The 22,969-nt window shown below is 35.4% G+C and overlaps 1 non-coding gene across 1 annotated transcript; it reads left to right on the top strand.

Annotated features, from left to right (window-relative positions):
* Positions 1–12,366: 12,366 nt before the first annotated feature.
* On the top strand, positions 12,367–12,474 carry LOC116739391. Its single transcript, XR_004345568.1, has one exon. It is a non-coding gene; the product is annotated as a U6 spliceosomal RNA (small nuclear RNA).
* Positions 12,475–22,969: the final 10,495 nt, after the last annotated feature.

Here is a 22,969-nt window from a genome sequence, read left to right as displayed (position 1 = left end):
CTTTCATCAGTGTCTTATAGTTTTCTGCATACAGGCCTTTTGTCTCCTTAGGTCGGTATATTACTAGGTATTTTATTCTTTTTGTTGCAATAGTAAATAGGAGTGTTTCTATAGTTTCTCTTTCAGATTTTTCATCATTAGTGTCTAGGAATGCAAGAGATTTCTGTGCATTAATTTTGTATCCTGCTACGTTGCCAAATTCATTGCTATGCTCTAGTAGTTTTCTGGTAGTGTCTTTAGGATTCTCTGTGTATAGTATCATGTCATCTGCAAACAGTGACAGCTTTACTTCTTCTTTTCCGATTTGGATTCCTTTTATTTCTTTTTCTTCTCTGATTGCTGTGGCTAAAACTTCCAAAACTACATTGAATACTAGTGGTGAGACTGGGCATCGTTGTCTCATTCCTGATTTTAGAGGAAATGGTTTCAATGTTTCACCATTGAGAATGATGTTGGCTGTGGGTTTGTCATACCTGTCCTTTATTATGTTGAGGTAAGTTCCCTTTGTACCTACTTTCTGAAGGATTTTATCATAAATAGGTTTTGAATTTTGTCAAAAGCTTTTTCTGCATCTATTGAGATGATCAGATGGTTTTTCTCCTTCAATTTGTAAATATGGTTTATCACATTGATTGATTTGCATATATAAAAGTATCTGTGCATTCCTGGGATAAAACCCACTTGATCATGGTGTATGATACTTCTAATGTGCTGTTGGATTCTGTATGCTAGTATTTTGTTGAGTATTTTTGCATCTATGTATATCAGTGATATTGGTCTATAATTTTCTTTTCTTGTGACATGTGTCTGGTCTTCATCAGGGTGATGCTGGCCTCATAGAATGAGTTTGGGAGTGTTACTCCCTCTACTATATTTTAGAAGAGTTTGAGAAAGATAGGTGTTACCTCTTCTCTAAATGTTTGATAGAATTAGCCTGTGAAGCTATCTCGTCCTGTTTTTTTTTTTGTTGTTGTTGGAAGATTTTAATCACAGTCTCAATTCCAGTGTTTTTTATGGGACTTTTTATATTTTTTATTTCTTCCTGGTTCAGTCTCGGAAAGTTGTGCTTTTCTAAAAATTTGTCCATTTCTTCCAGGTTGTCCATTTTATTGGTATATAGGTGCTGGTAGTAATCTCTCATGATCCTTTGTATTTCTGCAGTGTCAGTTGTTACTTCTCCTTTTTCATCTCTATTTCTGTTGATTTGAGTCTTACTAATCGTTTATCAACTTTATTTACCTCTCACAGAGCCAGCTTTTAGTTTTATTGATCTTTGCTATTGCGTCCTTCATTTGTTTTTCAATTATATCTAATCTCATCTTTATGATTTCTTTTCTTCTTCTAACTTTGTGGTCTTTTTATTCCTCTTTCTCTAATTGTTTTAGGTTTAAGGTTAGGTTGTTTATTTGAGATGTTTGTTGTTTCTTCAGGTAGGCTTGTATAGCTATAAACTTCCCTCTTAGAACTGCTTTTGCTGCATCCAATAGGATTTGGGTGGTCGTGTTTTCATTGTCATTTGTTTCTAGGTATTTTTTTTTAGTTCCTCTTTGATTTCTTCAGTTATCTTTTGAATATTTAGTAGCACATAGTTTAGCCACCACTTTATATTTTTTTACAGGTTTTTTTTTTCTGTAACTAATATCTAGTCTCCTAGCATTGTGGTTGGAAAAGATACTTGATATGATTTCAATTTTCTTAAATTTACCAAGTCTTGATTTGTGACCCAAGGTATGATCTACCCTGGAGAATGTTCCATGAGCACTTGAGAAGAAAGTGTATTCTGTTGTTTTTGCATGGAATGTCCTATAAATAACAATTAAGTTCATCTTGTTTAATGTATCAATTAAAGCTTCTCTTTCCTTATTTATTTTCATTTTGGATGATCTGTCCATTGGTGAAAGTAGGGTGTTAATGTCTCCTACTAATTGTGTTACTGTCAATTTCCCGTTTTATGGCTGTTAGCATTTGCCTATGTATTGAGGTTCTCCTATGTTGGTTGCATAAATATTTACAATTATTATATCTTCTTCTTGGATTGATCCCTTGATCATTGTGTAGTGTCCTTCTTTATCTCTTGCAATAGTCTTTATTTTGATGTCTATTTTGTCTGATAGGTGTATTGTTATTCCAGCTTTCTTTTGACTTCCATTTGCATGGAGTAGCTTTTTCCATCCCTCACTTTCAGTCTGTATGTATCTCTAAGTCTGAAGTTGGTCTCTTGAAGCAGTATATATATGGGACTTGTTTTTTAATCCATTCAGTCATTCTATGTATTTTGGTTGGAGCATTTAATCCATTTACATTTTAGGTAATTACAGATGTATATTCCTATTACCATTTTCTTAATTGTTTTCAGTTTGTTATTGTAGATCATTTCCTTCTCTTGTGTTTCCCTCCTAGAGAAGTTCCTTTAGCACTTGCTATAAAGCTGGTTTGGTGGTACTGAATTATCTTAACTTTTGCCTGTCTGTAAAGGTTTTAATTTCTCTGTCAAATCTGAATGAGATCCTTGCTGGATAGAGTAATCTTGGTTTTACATTTTTCTCTTTCATCACTTTAAATATGTCCTGCCACTCCCTTCTGGTTTGCAGAGTTTCTGCTGAAAGATCAGCTGTTAGCATTATTGGGATTCCCTTGTATGTTATATGTTGTTTTTCCCTTGTTCCTTTTAATATTTTTTCTTTGTATTTAATTTTAAGAGTTTGATTAATATATGTCTTGGCATGTTTCTCCTTGGATTTATCATGTATGGGACTCTCTGCACTTCCTGGAATTAATTGACTATATCCTTTCCCATGTTAGGGACTTTTTTCAACTATAATCTCTTCAAATATTTTCTCAGTCCCATTCTTTTACTCTTCTTCTTCTGAGACCCCTATAATTCGAATGTTGGTGTGTTTAATGTTGTCCCAGATGTCTCTGAGACTGTCCTCCATTCTTTTCATTCTGTTTTCTTTATTCTGCTATGTGGTAGTTTTTTCCACTCTTTTGTCTTCCAGGTCACTTATCTGTTCTTCTGCATCAGTTATTCTGCTATTGATTCCTTCTAGATAATTTTTAATTTCATTTATTGTGTTGTTCATCATTTTTGTTAGTTCTTTAGTTCTTCTAGGTCCTTGTTAAATGTTTCTTTTATTTTCTCCATTCTCTTTCCAAGATTTTGGATCATCTTTACTATCATTACTCTGAATTTTTTTTCAGGTAGACTGCCTATTTCCTCTTCATTTTCTTGTTCTGATGGGTTTTTACCTTGATTCTTCATCTTCTGTGTACTTCTCTGTCTTCTTATTTTGCTTAACTTACTGTGTTTGGGGTCTCCTTTTCACAGGCTGCAGGTTCATAGTTCCCATTGTTTTTGGTGTGTGTCCCCAGTGGGTAGGGTTGGTACAGTTGGCTGTTTAGGCTTCCTTATGGTGGGGACTGGTGCCTCTTTTCTAGTGAATGAGGCTGGATCTTGTGTTTCTGGTGGTCAGTACCACATCTGTTTGTGTGTTTTAGGGTGTCTCTGAACTTACTATGATTTTAGGCAGCCTTTCTTCTAACAGGTGGGGTTGTTTTCCTGTCTTGCTAGTTGCTTGGCAAAAGGGGTCAAGCGCTGTAGCTTGCTGGTCATTGAGTGCAGCTCCGTTTTAGCATTGAGATGAAGATCTCTGGGAGAGCTCTCACCATTTAATATTACGTGGGGCCAGGAGCTCTCTGGTGGACCAATGCCCTGAACTCAGCTCTCCCATCTCAGAGGCTCAGACCTGACACTTGGCTGATGCACCAAGCCCCTATCATCCACACAGCTCAGAAGAAAAGGGAGAAGAAAAAAGAAAAGAGAAAGAAAAAATAAAATAAAATATTTAAAATGAATAATAAAAAATATTGTAAAAAATAAAAAGTAATAAAAAAAGTAAAAGAGCAACCAAACTAAAAAACAAATCCACGCATGGTAACAAGCACTAAAAACTATATTAAACAACCCCCCTCCCCAAAAAAATAATCCCAAAACTAAATGGACAGTGAGAACCCTAGCACAAATGGTGAAAGCAAAGCTGTACAGACCAAATCACAGAAAGGAGCATACATACACACTCACAAAAAGAGAAAAAGGAAAAAAAAAAAAATATATATATACATACAAAAGATATATATATACATATATATATGTATAAAAAGGTTGAGAACAACCTAATAAATAACTAAATCTACCAATGATAATTAATTCTAAATACTAAACTAAGAGAAACATAACACCAGAAACAGATTCAGAAAGCAACCCCCAAGTCTACAGCTGCTCTCATAGTCCACTGCCTCAGTTCTGGGATGATTCATTGTCTATTCAGGTATTTCACAAATGCAGGGTACATCAAGTTGACTGTGGAAATTTAATCTCCTGTTCCTGAGGCTGCTGGGAGAAATTCCCTTTCTCTTCTTTGTTCACACAGGTCCTGGGTTTCTGCTTTGGATTTGGCCCTGCCTCTGCATGTAGGTCGCCTGAGGATGTCTGTTCCCCACCCAACAGGATGAGGTTAAAGGAACAGCTGATTTGGGGATGCTGGCTCACTCAGGCCAGGGGGAGGGAGGGGTACAGAATGCGAGGTGAGCCTGAGGTGGCAGAGGCTGCCATGATGTTGCAATAGCCTGAGGCATGCAGTGTGTCTTCCTGGGGAAGTTATCCCTGGATCACGGGACCCTGGCAGGCTGCACAGGCTCCTGGGAAGGGAGGTGTGGATAATGATTTTTGCTTGCATGCAGGCTTCTTGGTGGTTGCAGCAGCAGCTTTAGCATTTCATGTCAGGCTCTGTTGTCCTTGCTGATAGCCACAGCTCACACCCATCTCTGGAACTTGTTTAGGTGGTGTTCTGAATCCCCTCTCTTTGGGTACCCCAAAACAATTGTCTCTTGAATTTTAGGCAGTTCCAAACTTTTTCCCTGACTCCCTCTCAGCTAGCTGTGGTGAACTAGCCCCTTTCAGGCTGTGTTCATGTAGCCATCTCCAGCCTTTTGTTTGGCATCTGACCTCTGAAGCCGGAGCCTCAGCTCCCAGCCCCCATCTGACCCAGCAGGTGAGCAGATTAGCTTCTCAGGCTGGCAAGTGCTGGTCAGCACTGATCCTCTGTGCAGGAATCTCTCCACTTTGACCTCTGCACCCTGTCACTGCACTCTCCTTCATGGCTCCGAAACTCCCCCCAAGCCCAGCCCCCATCTCTGCCAGTGAAGGGGCTCCCTAGTCTGTGGAAACTTTTCTTCCTTCACAGCTCCCCCTCAGAGGTGCAGGTCCCATCCCTATTTTTTTTGTCTCTGTTTTTTCTTTTTTTTTTTTTTTTTTTGCCCTACCCATGTAAGTGGGGAGTTTCTTGCCTTTTGGGAAGTCTGAGGTCTTCTGCTAGCTTTCAGTAGGTGTTCTGTAGGAGTTGTTCCACACATAGATGTGTTTTTGATGTATTTGTGGGGAGGAAGGTGATTTCCACGTCTTATTGCTCTGCTATCTTGAAGGTCTCTCCTCAGAACACAGGATTTTTAAAACCCATCTCTCAATGGACTTGAGGACCCAGGGAGGGGGAAAGGTAAGTTGGGACAGAGGAGACAATAACATCCACATATATACACTACCAAATATAAAATAGATAGCCAGTGGGAATCAGCTGCATAGCACAGTGTGATCAGCTCAGTGCTTTGTGACCACCTAGAGGGATAGGATAAGGAGGGTAGGAGGGAAGCTCAAGATGGAGAGGATATGGGGATATATGTATACATATAGCTGATTAACTTTGTTATACAGCAGAAGTAACACAACATTGTAAAGCAATTTTACTCCAATAAAGATGTTAAAAAAACACACACTCTCTCTCCTTTTCTTTAGCTTACAATCTAGGTTAGAGAAATATATAAACAATAATGTTTATTAAAAGTCATCCATAATTTTACCAAAGAAATCACAGATAATAGTTTGGTGAATTTCCATTTAGCTTTTCAATCCTGTGTGGTGTAAATACTTTATTTATGTATTTATTTATCTACTATGATTGTGATCCTGCCAAACATATCATTGTTATCCTAATTCTTTGCTTTTGTTTTATGTTAAAAATGTTTCCTATGCCATTTTCAAAATATACTTAATCTCCTCATAACATACTATAATTTATTGAAATATTCATTTTTGTTGAATATTTACATTTTTATAATGTTTCATTGTTGTAATTAACTCTTTGATGAACATCACTCAACATCAATCTATAATTCAATGTTTATTTTCTCAAAGTAAATTCTCAGATATGAAATGTCTGAATTGAAATGTGTCAACATTTTTAGTGATTTGGACACATACTGCCAAACTATTCTCCTAAAAATACCAACTTATAATCTAGTTTATAATAGTTGAGAAGACCCAACTATTTCGTAAAAGATTCCTTGTCAACTTTGATATTATCTTGGATATAAAAAGATCTTTGCCAATTTGATAGGTGAAAATATGTCATTGTTTTTACTTGCATTATTTATTACATTGAACATTTTCGCTTTTATTTAATGGATTTTTTTTGTCGATAAGTGTGTGTGTGTGTGTGTGTGTGTGCGGGTGTGTGTATGAGAGATAGTCATTTCATCATGACTTTTGCTCACTTTTCTATTTCTGTGAATAGTCTTTAATAATTACTTACAACAGTTATTATTTTTGAGGTCCCAGGAAAACTTCTAATCATAATAAATTTGATCTGGATATTAATGAAGCATTATAGCTAGGATTTATTTATACCCAAATCCAGCATTACAGGAAGAAAATTGGAATTGCATTTTTTTTTCTTTTTACTGCATTATAAAATAAGTTCAAGTTATTAGACATAAACTTTAAACGCTGATTACTTTCTTCTAATAACTGGTTTGAGTTTTAAACCCAAAGTCCATTTATTGGTCTACATTGCTTTATAACATACAACCTCCTATCTGTTTGGAGCTATTGAAATTCAGACATAGACTTCCAGAAGAAAATACCTGGTTTCTGTTTTTTTGTTTTGTTTTTGTTTTGTTTTTTTTAAGACAGCAAATAGTATCTTTCATTATATTATAAAGAGATAATCTTTAAATGTATGGAAGCATTTAATAAACATAATTACAACTTGCGAGTCTTTAGCTTGCTCATTCATCTCTCTGATACCCACAAGAATGGGGTAAGCACATCATTCCCCATGGGTATAATTTCACTCCTCCATTACATTCTTCCTCTTCCCCTACAGTCATCCATGAGGTAGAGTCCCTTTTATTGCTAATCCTTCAGTATAAAAAATCTTATTTTCATGGGTTTTTTCTACAACATTCATGGCTTTAAAAAAATATTTTTCCTCAAACAGGAGAAGGAAGGTTTCTGGCTTCATGATATCTTGCATATTTTTTTAATAGTAGCTTTAATTTGTAGAGCTAAGAGGTACTCTTACTATTCTGGAATGAATATTAATTTTAGAATAGTTATTGTTCATTACAATGTAGCAAAGAAAATATGTTTTCATGTTAAAGGAGTTTATATCTAGTCTCATAAATAAGACGCTTCATGCACCTAATCTAATAGCATGTTGTTATCTAAATACCTCATTATAAGAAAGTTACCAGTTGTCAGGGAAATAATGTCTGAGGCCCTTGAAAGCAAGACGATTTGGCATACAACTGTAAATGAGTGCGAGAACTCACACTGTAGAGGAGAACTCACTCTAAGGAAGATCAATTCTGGAATCCACATAAGGAAGAATATATTAGTGACAGTTACTTTGCTCATGGGTTGCTCAAGTAAGTCTTTATAAGTCGGTTTTGTCAATAAAACAGGACCAAGGCCAGAATTTTTAAACAACCTTCTAATGATGTGCCTGTATTTAATGTAAGGCAGTGGGGGAGAGCTGATCCTGCAGCTGTAGTCAGTACTTCCTGGTCACTGGCAATAAACACATAGGGCTTGTGTCTTTCTAAGCTTAAAATAGGGCTGCTCTTGACCCTGAGATTGTTTTTTTCCATCTCCCTGTCCTTACTTTATTCTCTACCTACTCCCTCTTCATTCCTGGCTTTTATCCAATTCCTCATTTCTGTACTCAAGGTTCACCCTTGCTTGGCTTGTACTTGTATACCCTAATCTTGATCAATTAAGTCAACTTTATCAGTCCTCTATTTCCTATTTACAAACTGGAAATCTGGCTGCTCACACTCAACATCATATTTATTAGTCAAACCTTTCAGCTTTCCCTTCAAAATGTCTCTAGAATATAATTATTTCACAGTACCTCCATTGTTACCACTTTCCTCTAAAGCCACCATCACTGAATTCCTCATTTGTTACAAATAGTCTCTGAAATGGTCACTCTGTTTCCACCTTGCTCTATATGACAAGCTGAAAGATCCTTACCTTCCTGACCTCATTTTCTATTAAGCCCATTTTTCTACTTCCTTCAAAGTGGTCTCTTTAGTAGTCCTCAAACTTGCCAGCAGACTTCTGTATTAGGGTCATTGCAATTGCTGTTTTCGCTACCTGGAAGGTCCTTTCTCAGTAAAAAAGTAATGATTATTTGTTTCATATTTCTTAGATATTATCAGGGATTTTTTCCCTGACCTTCTTGTATAAAAATATACCCTATCTCTATCCCCCTTCCCTGCATCATCTTTTATCATAATGCATCTCATCTTTGAACAGAGCATGTATTTATTGTTTATCTCTTCTTCTAGAATGCAGTCTTCATGAGGGCAAGTTATCTTTTTAAAACATTTGTACTACTTAATATCCCAGTACCTGGCACTGAATGGTCCCATGATAAATGTGTGAATGAAGAAAATAGAATGAATAAATGAATTTATAATCTTTCTACCTCTTACTGTATTGGAAGTAATACATCTAGGCGCCTTGAATACTTAAACATTAAAATAAAATTTTAATCTTACTCTCAGCACAGTTGTCCAGCAAGGAAAATAAATATATAAGACAATTTGCTATGTATAAAGTCACCAAATGACCGATAAGTAAGAGGAGTATTTCTGAGATGATATATTTATTTACTCATATCTCATTTCATCCCACTCATTGAAGCTACTTAGAAAAGATAAGAGAATGAAATTAGTAGTGAAGTAAATGAGACAAATGAAAAACAAGATCAGCAAAGGATGAAATTAATACATATAACTTCAGGCAGAGTTTGCTCATCTAGCTTTAATTGTCCTCAGTTTAAAAGTAAAGAGACAACACAGATCAGCTCAAGATTTACAGTGTCCATGAAGACAAGCTTATTTCAAGAAGTAAACTATTCTTGATGATGAGACATGAGTGATACATCCTGTTTTGATCAATTTCCTTGGAAATGTCCCTTTGCTATATCTGCTAACAAGAAGACTTGAATAAAGGGAGGAGATGCCAGGAGAGCTCTCTGGTAAAATAACTGAAAATACCACGTATGTGATTTGCTAGCATTCCATACTTTTCCTTGCCTTTTACATTGTAACTTCTTGCATAGATTCCTGTTTTCCCAGCCAATTATTATGAAAGATAATGGCTATTAAGCTACTAACTATTTTATCATCATTGCCTGGTACATTATGACATTAATAAACATTTAAGAACAAACGAATGAATGAATGAAGGTTAAAGAAGAAGATAAAGACATTTTAGGGTCTGTGATGTGACATGGTGCTTATTGGAACTGGAGTGAGTGACCCAGGACAGTGAGCTCCATATTTGGTTTATTGGTGGGTATATATACAAGTTGAAAAGACAATAGGAATATTGAATAAAGCTCAAATGATCAAATGGCTTTCTACTCTGTAATGAAAATCTGGCCAGCTCAAAAGGAGTTCTGGTCCTAAAAGTCAGTATATTGATATGACAGATTTTAAGGTAAGAGTTAAACTTAATAAGCATTGTCCTTAAATTCCAGAACTCTTGGGCATACTAATGTGTTCCAGCTGCTGGGTATTACCTACTCCTAGAAATACTGATCATGGGCTTAGGATGGACGTCTGAACTTTGACTTTTGATCTCTATTTAGCTTGAATTTTGCTCATCATTTATTTATTTAGAAACTACTTTTTAGCAAGCATTTTCTAGATATTTGAGATAAATTGAAAGAGCCACACTCTGCTCTCACATAGCTCAAGTTCATATGGTAATGGACAAATAAAACTGAAAATTTAAAACTTTCCTGTAGCTTATGGGATAATTTCTTGGGAAACCCAGTGGACTTTTAGCCAATTGCTACTCTAACAAAGTTGACTATTCAGTTACTACTTCAAGGTGCCAACTGAAACCAGAGCCTTACTTGCCTCAGGGTCAGCCTATGTGTCATGCTCCCCAGTACTGACCCTGAGAACTAGCCTTCCAGTCAAGTATATTACCAGTCCAAGGATCATTTCAGACACTCCAACCACTATCCTACCTGAGATCATTCCCTAAAACCTGACCTACTTTCTTTTACTGCTGCATTAGACAGTATGTTTTACTGCAGTTGAAAGACAACGTGAGTTCAGCAAAACTAAGTTCTGATACTCATCAGAAATAAGACCTTGCAAAATTATTTAACCTCTGATCCACAGTCTGTAATAATATGTCTTCCTCTAAAGGTTTCTGTGAAGGTCAAAGAAGATGCGATTTTATTCTATCACAAAGCCTGGCATAGAAGCTCCTGTTTTCTTTCATAATTCCCATGAACATAAGTAAGGTGAGTAAACAATATCTGAAAGAAGAAAGTAGATGCTCAGAAAAACTGTAAAAGAGTTCACTGAATTTATAAATTGGGGTGATTCCACTGGAGAATACCCTTAAGTAAATATTGAAAACTATGATTTATTAGTAATGTTTGGGACAGAGTGACCTATCCCTTGGGAAATGTAGATGACGATATAGTTGCAAAATCACTCTTGCGTATTATCTTGTATTCATTTCACACTTCAAAATACAGTGACTTAAATGCTGTATAGAAATAAATTTACAATAGCTAAGAACCACGATGATTATTAATTGTTTTGAGTTCAAATCTATCAAGATGTTTATTAACCTATCTCTGTACAGCTCCCATAAAAAGTATTTAGGAATTAAATATAAAATTATTAAAATGTGCTTTTCCAGAAAGGAGAAAACGATGATTTATCTCATTTTTCTTTGAATTATGCCAGTTTATGTGTGTATTTCTGAATAGCACTGACGTTTGGGGTGCCATTATACTCTTTAACTGTTGATTTGCATTTGAAATCCTTCAACTAGTGCAATCTAAAGTGGCAATTTAATTATATTTTTATTCGTCAATCTCCCTCACTTGCTCACACTTGACGTTCCTGAGGCTATGAGTCCTTATTAAGGTTATAAAATGTTTCAACCTTCATAAAAGGCATAGTGACCTCCCATGAGGTTCAAAGCATTAATGATGAGATGAAATGCAAAATCATTATCTGAGAGCAGCATCTCTCTTACCACAGAAGCTATTCAAATCATCCAATTGAAAGGCAAACCTATACAAAACCTAATAAAGAATTCTCCCTGGAGGTTGAAATATTGGACAAATTGCTTTTCGGATGTTAACTTGGTGACAGCCAAATGATGCTGCTCGTTCACTATATTCTACCTCTGTAAGCTGGATAATTGATGATCTTTGGGTTCAGAGGTCAAAAGTTGTTGGTGAGTTTGTAGTGAGAAACTTCACTGTGGAAATGGACCAGTGGTAAGTTTTTATTACTTGCCATTGTCTTGGTACCAAAGGTTTTAATAGGGAAACCATGTTTCATTCAGGGTTACTGTCAACTTTGCATTCAACTGTTCATGAAAACTTGTAAGTGTGTCAGTGGAAAATTAAATGCTGACAACTTTGAGAAAATGTCACTTATATAAAAACCAGTTTATAAAGACAGGGTCTTACCTTCTTCCCTTCTAAAGCAAAGCAGTGTGCAGCAATGTATGTAATACCCATAGGTGATGGTAGTGACAAATAAGTGCCAATCTGTTTATTTCATCTTAGATTTAAATCCTGTACTAAAAAGAGGCTCAAGTATGTTAGAGCTGAAAAGTCCATCTTTGTCAGTCTTTACCCTATCTTCATATATGTAAACTTACTCATTTTTTTTTAATAATGGAAGAGAAATTTCTGTATGATTACATCAAAATCCAAATTCTTTTGTGTCAATTAGCATATTTATAATGAGATAGGTGTTCTTGGGCTTCTATTGCACAATATGATGATGCGTTATGTACTGTCAGAAAGACAAGGAATGTTAAAGGGATCTAAAAACTTATCTATTTCATGAGTCCACAAAGGCCCACCAAGGTATAAATGTGGAAATATAGGTCGATAATCATTTTCAATGTTTCAAAACACTTGCTGGAATTATATCTCATGCAAACTAGGCATTAAGGCATGATAAACAAAACCGGTGCTTACTTCAGCAGCACATAGGTAAAAAATTGAAACAATACAGAGAAGATTATCATGACCTCTGAGCAAGGGTGACACAGAAATTCATGAAGCATTCCATATTTTTAAAAGAAAAGATTATTCCATCACACAGACTACTTTTGTACTAGAATTTGCTAACTTGTAATATGGAATTTTCCTTTTGGCTGATAAGCAGGATTTCCTTATAAATTGCCTGGACACTGGTCACTTTTAGGAGATTTAAACTCTAGTAATTATGACAGCTACATTGAAAAATAATTGTTCTGCAATTGTTTATCTTCATTTAGTTTACAATTCTTGATGTTTGTAAAACTAAATTGTTTTAGGGAGATGAGGCAGAGGGGTGGGCAATTTTTTTTGTAAGAGTAAAGTAAATGAATATGCATTGAATATTAAAAAACAAACAAGACAAAAAACCCAAAAAGCAGCACTGGACTGAGAATCAGGAGACCTGGCTTCTGGTAATGACTCAGTCAATATCTGTGACAATTTTAAAGAGTTGTTTTATTTACTTAAGTTTCTAATTTCTGGTCATACCAGATAATTACTAAGGCCTCTTCCAAGTTTGAACTTGGAAGCTACCTTCGTAAAGAAGCTACAGTCTTCATTGCTAAATGTGCTTTTTATTGGAGCATTTGAGTAATGTCTTCTAGATACTTTCTGTAGGGAGTGTCTCAACTCTGGTTTCTAATGGAAAAGAGAAGCAAATATGGTAGCTGGAAAACTAGTAATGCTTAAGTCCACATCCCACACTATTTCCTATAGAATAATAGAGAAAAGCAAGACAATTAAAACTACACATGAAGGACACACTCAATGTACTTAGAAGATCACTTAATTTAAAAATAACTGGAACTGGACTTCCCTGGTGGCTCAGTGGTTAAGAATCTGCCTGCCAAGGCAGGGGACATGGGTTCAAGCCCTGGTCAGGGAAGGTACCACATGCTGCAGAGCAACTAAGTCTGTGAGCCACAACTACTGAGTCTGCATTCTGGGCCCATGAGCCACAATGACTGAGCATGCATTCTAGAGCCTGGGAGCCACAACTACTGAAGTCCGCATGCCTAGAGCTCATGTTCCACAATGAAGGGTAGCCCCCACTTGTCACAACTGGAGAAAGCCCGTGCACAGCAACTAAGATCCAATGCAGCCAAATAAATAAATAAATAAATGGAACCAAAAAAGAAATAAGAAAAAAGCAGAAGAAAAATCACAAAATGACCTCTTATGTTTCCATTATATCATAAGAGTTTGAGGTCAAGCAAGAGCAGTCTAAGCAAAAGCGCAGAGAAGAAAGAAGAAGACAGCTGATGACAGGACTAAAGTTGAGCCAAAACACTGCCAGAAAGATTACATTCACTCTTAAGTCAGAAAATACTAACAATGTGCCTTGGTAGATCAGAGCATGCATGACAAAGAAGTCATTTACAAGTATGTACTACTTGAAATCACAGCCCTGTAGAACTTATGGGTGGGAGGGGGAAGAAAGGACAAAAGTGACGGAGAAGGATCTTTGGTGATTATGTGGAAAGAGAAAAAGCAAAAGAGGAAAAACACAGTTCTACCCTCAACCAAATACACGTGCAAAAAAGACAAAAATTCACTAAAGTATCTAAACTTTGGACCAGTGACAGAATATGCCATTGTAAACATTAATCTTGTAAACCACCCCAAATCCACAGAATGAACAGAAGAAACTGGATAAATCTAGTCAAAATTACCATAACATAACAGAAAATATGATTTAGCACATCTTGACTGACAAAACTCTTTTTCAAAGTAGAAAAATAAAGCAGAAGAAAATTATAGATGCTAAAGTAGATCACCACTTTGAATCAGAATAGAAACAAAACCCTGGAAGCAATAAAATGAGTTGATTGTACTCAGGAACAAAATAGAAGAAATACAGAAATATTTCTCAACTGAAGACTGTTGAAGAAAGTCAAGAAAATAACTAACAAAATGAAAATGAGATAAGAAAAGAGGTAAAAAACCCAAAAATGAAGTAATGCACATGGAAGGTAGACAAAATGGGAATAACATAGGTACAATCAGAGTCCCTGAAAAGGAAAACTAAACAATAGAACAGAATTAATATTTAAAAATATAACTGAACAAAACTTTCCAGAAATAAAAGAATGTAAAATCTACATATTGAAAAGGCCCATTAGGGACCTAGGAAAATTAACCCAGAATTATCATCTCCAAGGTGTATCCTATTAAAATTATTAGACTTAAAAAAATCCAAAAGTCTATCAAGGCCTCCAGGCAAAAAATCAAATAATTTACAAGACCATTAGACTTTTTAAAAACAACACACAAGGAAAGGCAACAACTGAGTAACTTTACAATAATAAATCTCAATGAATGAAGCTATGAAAACAGATTTTTATTGCCAGCTAATGTGCTTGTCAAATACCAAGTCTTAAAAAAAACAGTTTTAAACATACGCAGTGTAAAACATTCTCTGCCCATGAGCCCTCCATGAAGAATTTACTAGATTAGCTTCATTCAATCAATAGATAAATGGGAAAACCTCAGCAAAGGACTGATGATGAGCATTTTAACGAATACAAATGTAGATCTAAGACAAAAACAAAGACATGGAAAGGCAGCTGATAGTGGGTTGGAGTGCAGAGCAGAGGGGGCACAGGCAGTGCTGGCCACAGACTGTGAGCAGGGGGGCTGGTGGAGCACCTTGGGGCAGAGTGCGGAGCACCCATGAGCCCAGGGCAAGGTGTCCAATGAACAAATGTCACCCCTGGGAGCTTTGCCAACTGGCAGGACTACAGAATGGTACTGCTAAATGGAGAGAGATTACAGGGTTGATCAGAGAGGATGAGAAACAAAGAAGGCTTCTGAAGGAGGGGATGCAGGTTAGATCCCTGGTCAGGGAACTAAGATCCCTGTGCCACAGGGCAAATAAGCCTGTGCACCACAACTACTGAGCTCATGCACCTCAATGAGAGATCCCATGTTCCAGAAACTACAGAGCCCACATGCCCTGGAGCCCCCGTGACACAACCAGAGAGAGAAACCCCACATGTCACAACTAGAGAGAAGTCCACATGCCCCAACAAAGAGCCCAACACAGTGAAAGATCCTACATGTCTAAATGAAGATCATGCATGCTGCAACTGAGACCCAACACAGATGAATATAAAATTTATTTTTTTTAAAAAAACACCAATTTATCACTAAGCAGACACCCCTATATTTCTAAATCTTTTAAAGGATATGTCCTATGTTCCTAACTAGGTTAAAAACACCAATGAAAGCAAAGACCTTGATATATATACATACACATATAAAAATAAATGCGTATATATATTTACCTTGTACTTCTATCAAAGTGCACTAAACAGATTCACAGATAGACAAGATGAAAAGGCAGACAGCTATGTACCAGATGAAAGAACAAGATAAAACCCCAGAAAAACAACTGAATGAAGTGGAGATAGGCAACCTTCCAGAAAAAGAATTCAGAATAATGATAGTGAAGATGATCAAGGACCTCAGCAATAACGGTGGAAGCAAAGACCAAAAATATGGCAAGAAATGTTTAACAATGACCTGGAAGAATTAAAGAACAAACAAACAGAGATGAACAATACAATAACTGAAAGGAAAACTACACTAGAAGGAATCAATAGCAGAATAACTGAGGCAGAAGAAAGGATAAGCGACCTGGAAGACAGAATAGTGGAATTCACTGCTGCAAGCAGTGAATAAAGAAAGAAGAATGTAAAGAAATGAAGACAGCCAAAGAGACCTCTGGAGAACATTAAATGCAACAACATTCACATTACAGGGGTCACAGAAGGAGAAGAGAGAGAGAAAGGACCTGAGAATACATTTAAAGAGATTATAGTCAAAAATTTCCCTAACATGGAAAAGGAAATAATGACCTAAGTCCAGGAAGTGCAGTGAGTCACATATAGGATAAACCCAGGAAAATAATGCCGAGACACATAGTAATCAAATTGGCAAAAATTGAAGACAAAGAACAATTATTGAAAGCAGAAAGGGAAAAATGACAAATAACATACAAGGGAACACCCATAAGGTTAACAGCTGATTTCTCAGCAGAAATTATACAAGCCAGAATAGAGTGGTATAATATACTTAAAGTGATGAAAGGGAAGAACCTACAACCAAGATTACTCTACCTGGCAAGGATCTCATTCAGATTCGTTGGAGAAATCAAAAGCTTTACAGACAAGAAAAAGCTAAGAGAATGCAACACTACCAAACAAGCTCTACAACAAATGCTAAAGGAACTTCTCTAAGTGGGAAACACAAGTGAAGAAAAGGACCTACAAAAACAAACCCAAAACAATTAAGAAAATGGTCATAGGAACATACATATTGAAAATTACCTTAAATGTGAAAGGATTAAATGCTCCAAACAAGACACAAACTTGCTGAATGGATACAAAAACCAGACCCATATATATGCTATCTACAAGAGACCGACTTCAGACCTAGGGACACATACAGACTGAAAGTGAGGGGATGGAAAAAGATATTCCATGCAAATGGAAATCAAAAGAAAGCTGGAGTAGCAATACTCATATCAGATAAAATAGACTTTAAAATAAAGAATGTTATAAGAGACAAGGAAGGACACTACATAATGATCGGGGGATCAATCCAAGAAGATATAAAAATTATAAATATATTTGCTCCCAACATAGAAGCACCACAATACATAAGGCAACTGTTAACAGCTATAAAAGAGGAAATCAACAGTAACACAGGAATAGTGGGAGACTTTGACACCTCTCTTACACCAATGGACAGATCATCCAAAATGAAAATAAATAAGGAAACAGAAGCTTTAAATGACACAATAGACCAGATAGATTTAATTGATATTTATAGGACATTCCATCCAAAAACAACGGATTACACTTTCTTCTTAAGGGTGCACAGAATATTCGCCAGGATAGATCACATCTTGGGTCACAAATCAAGCCTCAGTAAATTTAAGAACCATCAACCATCTTTTCTGACCACAGCGCTATGAGACTAGAAATGAATTACCCGGAAAAGAATGTAAAAAAAAACCCACAAACACATGGAGGCTAAACAATACGTTACTAAATAACCAAGAGATCACTGAAGAAATCAAAGAGGAAATCAATAAATACCTAGAGACAAATGACAGTGAAAACACGATGATCCAAAACCTATGGGATGCAGCAAAAGAAGTTCTAAGAGGGAAGTCTATAGCTATACAATCCTACCTCAAGAAAAAAGAAAAATCTCAAATAAACAATCTAACCTTACACTGAAAGGAAAACTAACAAAATCCAAATTTAGCAGAAGGAAAGAAGCCATAAAGATTAGAGCAGAAATAAATGAAATAGAAACAAAGAAAACAATAGCAAAGATCAATAAAACTAAAAGCTGGTTCTTTGAGAAGATAAACAAAGTTGATAAACCATTAGCCAGCCTTTCAAGAAAAAGAGGGAGAGGACTCAAATCAATAAAATTAGAAATGAAAAAGTAGAAGTTACAACAGACACCACAGAAATACCAATCATCCTAAGAGACTACTACAAGCAACTCTATGCCAATAAAATGGACAACCAGGAAGAAATGGACAAATTCTTAGAAAGGTATAACCTCCTAAGACTGAACCAGGAAGAAGTAGAAAATATGAACAGACCATTCACAAGTAATGAAATTGAAACTGTGATTTAAAATGTTCCAAGAAAGAAAAGTTCAGGACCAGATGGCTTCACAGGTGAATTCTTTCAAAACATTTAGAGAAGAGTTAACACCCATCCTTGTCAAACTCTTCAAACAAATTGCAGAGGAAAGAACACTCTCAAACTCATTCTAGGAGGCCACCATTACCCTGATATGAACACCAGAGAAAGATACTACAAAAAAAGAAAATTACAGACCAATATCACTGATGAATATACATGTAAAAATCCTCAACAAAATAATACCAAACAGAATCCAACAACACATTAAAAGGATTATACACCATGATCAAGTGGGAGTTATCTCAGGATTGCAAGGATTCTACAGTATACACAAATCAATCAATGTGATACAACATATTAACAAACTGAACAATAAAAACTATATGATCATCTCAATAGATGCAGAAAAAGCTTTTGACAAAATTCAACACCCATTTATGATAAAACCCTTCAGAAAGTAGGTACAGAGGGAACTTACCTCAACATAATAAAGGCCATATATGACAAACCCAGAGCCAACATTGTTCTCAATGGTGAAAAACTGAAAGCATTACCTCTAAGATCAGGAAGAAGACAAGCATGTCCACTCTCACCACTATTATTCAACATAGTTTTGGAAGTCCTAGCCACAGCAATCAGAGAAGGAAAATAAATAAAAGGAATACAAATTGGAAAAGAAGAAGTAAAACTGTCACTGTTTTCAGATGACATGATACTATACATAAAGAATCCTAAAAATGCCAACAGAAAACTACTGGAGCTAATCAATGAATTTGGTAAAATTGCAGGGTACAAAATTAATGCACAGAAATCTCTTGCATTCCTATACACTAATGATGAAAAATCTGAAGGAGAAATTTAGGAAACACTCTCATTTACCATTGCCAAAAAAAGAATAAAATACATAGGAATAAACCTACCTAGCAAGATAAAAGACCTGTATGCAGAAAAGTATAAGAGACTGGTGAAATAAATTAAAGATGAGACCAACAGATGGAGAAATATACCATGTTCTTGGATTGGAAGAATCAACATTGTGAAAATGACTATACTACGCAAAGGAATCTACAGATTCAATGCAATCCCTATGAAATTACCAATGGCAATTTTTATGGAACTAGAATAAAAAATCTTAAAATTTGTATGGAGACATAAAGACCCCCTATAGCCAAAGCAGTCTTGAGGGAAAGACCTGGAGCTGGGGGAATCAGACTCCCTCACTTCAGACTATACTACAAACCTACAGTAATCAAGACAATATGGTACTGGCACAAAAAAAGAAGCATAGGTCAATGGAACAAGAAAGAAAGCCCAGTGATAAACCCATACACATATGGTCAACTAATCTATGACAAAGGAGGCAAGGATATACAATGGAGAATAGACAGTCTCTTCAATAAGTCATGCTGGGAAAACTGGACAGCTACATGTAAAAGAATGAAATTAGAACACTCCCTAACACCATATACAACAATAAACTCAAAATGGTTTTAAGACCTAAATATAAGACCACACACTATAAAACTCTTAGAGGAAAACATAGGAAGAACACTCTTTGACATAAATCACAGCCAGATCTTTTTTTGATCCACCTCCTAGAGTCATGGAAATAAAAACAAAAAGAAACAAATGGGACCTAATGAAACTTAATAGTTTTTGCATGGCAAAGGAAACTATAAACACGATGAAAATATAATCCTCAGAATTGGAGAAAATATTTGCAAACGAATCAACAGACAAAGGATTCATCTCCAAAATATATAAACAGCTCATGCAGCTCAATATTGAAGAAACAAACAACCCAATCCAAAAATGGGCAGAAGACCTAAATAGACATTTATCCGAAGAAGGCATATCCAAAGAAGATGGCCAAGAAGCACATGAAAAGCTGCTCAACATCACTAATTATTAGAGAAATGCAAATCAAAACTATAATGACATATCACCTCACACCAGTTAGAATAAACATCATCAGAAAATCTACAGACAACAAATGTTGGAGAGGGTGTGGAGAAAAGAGAACCCTCTTGCACTGTTGGTGGGAATGTAAATTGATACTGCCACTATGGAGAACAGTATGGAGGTTCCTTAGAAAATCTAAAAATAGAATTACCATGTGATCCAGCAATCCCACTACTGGGCATATACCCAGAGAAAACCATAATTCAAAAAGACACATGCACCCCAATGCTCATTGCAGCACTATATACAATAGCCAGGTCATGGAAGCAACCTAAATGCCCATTGACAGAAGAATGGGTAAAGAAGTGTGGTACATATATACAATGGAATATTACCCAGCAATAAAAAGGAACAAAATTAGGTCATTTGTTGAGACGTTGGTGGATCTAGCGACTGTCATACAGAGTGAAGTAAGTCAGAAAGAGAAAAAACAAATATTGTATATTAACGCATGTATGTGGAAACAGAAAAATGGTACAGATGAACTGGTTTGCAGGGAAGAAATTGAGACACAGATGTAGAGAACAAATGCATGGACACCAAGGGGGAAAGCCATTTCGGGGTAGCGATAGTGGTGTGATGAATTGGGTGATTGGGACTGACATATATACACTAACGTGTATAAAATTGATAACTAATAAGAACCTGTTGTATAAAAACATAAATAAAATAAAATTGAAAAAATTAAAAAAAACACCAATTCTAAACTTTCTTTGGGTTATTAGTATGGAAATATGTTAATATAAATATTTCAGACATTACATGAAATTCCTAAAAATCTTATATGTTCTCATATAATGTTATGTCATAATTCTAGTTATTATTTTAAAATGTGCATTTCAGAAAAAACTAAATTTCCTTGTCCATTGCAAAAAAAAAAAGGCATGAATGCACAGATGTTATATTTTATGACAAAACAGCAAAAAAGCAACTAAATATGAAAGAAGAGAGGAAACAGAAAGTAGAATAAACTCAACTATAAGTCAATAAGTAGGATTTAAAATATACCATCTAAAATTAACAAACCAAAGAGTAAAATATCAAATAAGAAAAATAGGATAAATTGTATTATAAAAGATATAAATTCAAAGGTAACCATTAGAATGAAAATATGATCCTTCCTAATTATTGTGTTTAATTAAAGAGCAAATAATGCACACTTTGTGAAGAAGTAAGCGTAGCAAGTATAATCTAATACATGAAATTTTAAAAATATAGTGACACAATTGGGACAACAGAATTGAGACATATTAGTCATATCAACAAATATGAATGAACTAAAGTTGTTAAAAAATTTGATTTTCACTTTGGCTTAAAAAGCAATACCCAGCTATATGTTGTATTCAAGAGACATGATTAAAACAAAGTGATTCAGGAAAGCAAGCAAATGATATAGACAAAAGTACCCCAGGCCCATAAAAAAAGTAAGAACAGAAGAATGTGAACTTGATATCTGTAAAGCAGTATTCAATTTAAAAATTAAGAAAAAATTGAGATTCTTAATGCTCATATTTTAAAATATGTAATTTATGAGTATATATGAACAAATAATATAGCAACCACCTTTATGAAGTAAAAACTGTAGAACATATATAGAAACACCGTAATAATAAGAGACTTTAAGAGAGCAATCTCAGATCAAGAAAGAACAAGTGGACAAACCAAAAATAATTAAGGAGCCAGAAAACCTAACCAACATAATCAATAAAGTAGATCTTATCATCATATAACAAATTTTAGACCCTGGTATTAGAAAATAGTCTTCCTTTCCAGTGCTTATGGAACATTTACAAAGTTTTTCACATATTATTTCACAAGAAAAATGTCAGGATGTCCTATAAAGCATAAATACTACAAACAATACTCTCTGATGACAGTGCAATATAACTAGAAATTATTAACAAATGAAGAAATTAAAAGCCCCTTCCTTTTTCTATTAGACAAAGCTTGGGTGAAACAGAGAAATACGGATTGAAACCAGAGAGGTCAATCAAATAATAAAACTACTACATACAAGAAATCCTGGGATACACTTAAAACAGTGGTCACAGGAAAATTCATAACAAACTCTTTCACCAGTAAAAATGAAAGAATGTAAACAAATTAAAGACCCAGCTGAAGAAACTGAAAAAAGAACAAGCAAAAGAAAGCTCAAGAAAGTAAATAAAGATAAAAGCAGAAGTTAACAAGGTATGTCTTAGAAAAACAGTAGATTATACTGAAGTGGCAAGTGGGACCTAACACTGTTCAAAACCTAAGAAGAATTGTGCTGTTTATCTCTGTTACAGTGATAACATGATTAAGAGAATCTATAATGTGGATAGCCACAGTACTGGTGGCAATAGGAAAAGAACAATAGGAATAGGAACATTACGCTTGAGCAAAACAGAGATATTATCAATGCTGGATTTCTTCATTACATTTGGGTTTTACATTTATATTTTTATATTTTTCTTCATGCCCAATATTAGTAAAATTATTTCAGGGAAGAAAAGATTTCAATATAGTTAGTCTGAAATACTTTTGCCTCCCACCCCGTTTTCTGTGAAGCACTCTCATGAAATTATTGTTAGATGAGCCAACTCGGGTTGTGAAAGAATTCACAGAAGTGAGAAGAAAAGAAAGTTTTAATTCACTTTCCAAGGGAAGAAAGGGGCCAGACGCATAGAATGGTGTCGTCCCTGAAGGATGCGGGTTTGAGTCTTTTATTGGGCTACGAAGGGCAAAGTGCAGGAAAGAGGTGGTGGGTTCTTGTGTGTTTTGGTCCACAGTTGTATTCGAACTGGCTATGCTTCTATAGGATGTGGTTTTTCTGAGAATCTGTAACTTTTTGTCTTCAGTAATTTTCCAGTCCTTGGGTGTCTGAAAAAGACTTGATAGTGGCCCTTGATGGGCGTT

The sequence above is a fragment of the Phocoena sinus genome, chromosome 14 (assembly GCF_008692025.1).
Source record: "Phocoena sinus isolate mPhoSin1 chromosome 14, mPhoSin1.pri, whole genome shotgun sequence".
NCBI classification, from domain to species: Eukaryota; Metazoa; Chordata; class Mammalia; order Artiodactyla; family Phocoenidae; genus Phocoena; species Phocoena sinus.
This window is presented reverse-complemented; position numbering and strand designations above follow the sequence as displayed.